The sequence below is a fragment of the Gekko japonicus genome, unplaced genomic scaffold (genome assembly GCF_001447785.1).
Source record: "Gekko japonicus isolate JY-2015 unplaced genomic scaffold, Gekko_japonicus_V1.1 scaffold4627, whole genome shotgun sequence".
Lineage (NCBI taxonomy): Eukaryota > Metazoa > Chordata > Lepidosauria > Squamata > Gekkonidae > Gekko > Gekko japonicus.
In genome coordinates, this window is record NW_015162099.1 from 4,147 (window position 1) to 7,470 (window position 3,324).

Here is a 3,324-nt window from a genome sequence, read left to right on the forward strand (position 1 = left end):
CTGTTGCAGGGAGGGGAAGGGAAATGAGATTGTAAACCACTCCGAGGCTCTGAGTGGTAAAAGGTAAAGGTTCCCTTGCTCGAAAGCCAGTCGAATCCGACACTAGGGTTGTGGTGCTCTCCGTTTCAAAGCCGAAGAGCCAGCGCTATCCGAAGACGTTTCCGTGGTCATGTGGCCGGCATGACTAAACACCAAGGCACACGGGACGCTGTTCCCTTCCCATCAAAGCGGTACCTATTTATCTACTTGCAATTTCTTGCTTTCGAACTACTAGGTTGGCAGGAGCTGGAACTAGAGACGGGAGCTCACTCCGTCATGCGACACACTCGGGTCTCAAACTGCTGAACTACCGACCTTCCACAGCCTGCAGTTCAGCGTCTTAACCACTTGAGCCACCGCAGCTCCTCAGACTCTGAGTGAGGGGGGTATAAATCCAATCTCCTCCTCCTTCCTCCAATTACAGCTGGTCTTCAGACAACAGAATTCAGTTCCCCTGGAGAAAATGGCTCCTTTGGAGGGCGGACTCCATGGCATTTAGCCCCGCCTTTCTCAAGCTCTGCCCCCCCCAATCTCTAGCAATTTTCCAACCTGGAGTTAGCAACCTGAGCACTGAGTAGTGTTAGCATGGCACGAAGGGTCTAAGCCACATCTTCATGTACCCTTGCACCCGGCTCCTTTTATTTTAGAAAATGTAATCAAATGCATTCCCCTTTTTCAATGTTTTTAAGGTGGTAGATTTTATCTTCTGTCCCTGCTTCTTTACACTTTGACTTCTTGGGTTGAAGCCAATGGCTGTTTCTCCCGGGGAAGCGAGCGCTGTGTGAGCCTCCAGACGGCAGTTCTTGCGGCCGTGCGGCTCAGACGGTGCTCGGCGTCATCGTGAAGGGCGACGGCCTTCAGTCTGGGTGGGGGAAGCGGGGTTAATAAACGAGGAGCGCTTAAGTGTTGAGGAGGATGGCGCTTAATCCTTGGGAGAGGCTTGGTTCTCGGGCATAATTCTGAAACGGGAGGATTAAGAGGCCCCACTTTATGGCCCTCTGGATTGAGGACTGTACGTTTTGAAAATGCATCTGATAATGAAGTTAAGCAATTTATTATTTTTTTAAAAAAATGCCTCCTACAGATCTGTTTTAAGAGTAGGGTGTGTGTGAAAGGGAGGAGGAGAAAGCCTCTCTGGAGGAAGACAGTGTTGCATGCTCCCTCTAAGAGAGCCAGTTTGGTGTAGTGGTTGAGAGCCAGTTTGGTGTAGTGGTTAAGTGCGCGGACTCTAATCTGGGAGAACCGGGTTTGATTCCCCACTCCTCCACTTGCACCAGCTGGATGACCTTGGGTCCGTCACAAGCTCTGGCACGGCTGTCCTTGAAAAAGAGCCGTTTCTGTCAGAACTCTCTCAGCCCCACCCATCTCACAGGGTGTCTGTTGTGGGGAGACTCCTTCGGGTAGTGAAGGGCGGGGTATAAATCCAATCTTCTCCTCCTCCTCCTCCTCCTCCTCTTCCTCTTCTTCCTCTTCTTCCTCTTCTTCCTCTTCTTCTTCTTCTTCTTCTTCTTCTTCTTCTTCGCTGTGGAGTCTTGTGAGCAAAAATCCTACTTTGTGAGCTTACTGGCATTAAAGTTGTGAGCGGGCGATTTGGCTACGGCTTAGATTAGTTTGCTCCGGAGCCATCCTTCCTGGGCTAAGACGAGAATCGTCTTGCCTGTGCTCCCCAGAAACTGATAGGAAGAGGCATCCTGCCTCTGCTACTGGAGGGAGTAGATGTCCATCATGATTCGTAGCCATGGATAGCCCAGTCCTCCATGATTTCCACCACCCTCCCTTTTAAAAGCCTTCCACGTTGGCAGCCATGATGACCATCTCCTAGGGTTGCTAGGTCTTACTTGGCTTCCCATAGGGGTGGGGCTTTAGGCACATTGTGTGGGACACGCTAGCATTTGGGCAAAAAAACCCCTCTATAGTTACCATAGAGTTTTTGCCCAAATCCTAGAGCGTCCTGCACTCCAGGTGACATAATCATGCCAGGCATGTCAGGAGGGATACGGTTCTTCAGGGGCGGGGCTCCCCTGCCGGCCATCTGGCCAGCAATGGATTGGGGGGCCCAAAATCTGGGGGAAACCCCGCCCCCATCGGGGGGATGGCAGCTCTACCATATCCTGTGGCAGTGAGTTCCACAAATTAGCTGTATGCTGCATGAAGAAAGGCTTCCTTGCCTCTGTCCAGAATCTGCCAGCCTTCGGCTTCAGTGGATAGCCCCAGGTTCTAGTATTACGGGAAAGGGAGAAGCGTTTACTGCCCTTCTTGAAGGAGGCTGTCTGTCTTTGGGCTCTCCCCTTCCCAGAACTGTAGCAGTTTGTTGTCTAACATCTTTGTTGTCTAACATCATGCAAAAAACCTGATATCTCCGATTTGCTTCTTCGCCTCTTCGCTCCAAGCCGCTTTTTCTTTTGGCTGTCTGTTTTTGTTTTGTTTTTCCCTAGCTGGGATTTTAAATTTTACACAGCGCTGCATGCTCTGTCGGTCAAGCAAAGTCCTAAACAAACATCAACATAAAACCCAGGAGCGAAGCAATTAACCGCAACGCCCGGCCTTTAAAGCACGCACTGCTTTTCTCCTCCCACAAGCAATGTTCCCTCTAAGCTGCGTTGTTTTCTGAGCAAAAATTCTCCTTTGTGAGCAACTGGCATTAAAGTTGTGAGCGGGCGATTTGGCTACTGCATAAATTAGTTTGCTCTGGAGCCCTCCTTCCTGAGCAAAGACAGAAATTTGTGAGCCGGGGACTAAAAAACTGTGAGCTAGCTCACACTAACTCAGCTTAGAGGGAACATTGCCCACAAGTATATGCTTTGCTGTGTCCAAGAGGATTTTGACACCCCCCTCCCCACTTCTCTGAGTTTTGGCTTCCTCTGCTGAGATCTAACAAGGCCTCCTTTCTTTCTCTACGGTGTCCCGACATGGCCAGTGTTCTAACACGGTGATCCAATGTGCCAGGAATTAAGAGGCAAGCGATCTCGTGCTCAAACTGGTCCTGGATGGGGTTGCCAGCAATGTTCCCTCTGAGCTGTTGAGTCCTGTGAGCAAAAATCCTACTTTGTGAGCTCCTGGCATTAAAGTTGTGAGCGAGCAATTAGAAAAAGAGCTAGGGGAACTCATTAGCATAACTCATTGGCATATGCCACACCCCCTGACATCACCGGAAGTGTGTCATAAGGCCACACCCCCTGACATCACCGGAAGTGTGTCATAAGGCCACACACCCCGCCTCCAACGGTCCCGGCCGCCGCCGCCGGCCTTGCAGCTCCACTGCTGAGCCCCATGAGGGGTCCGGCG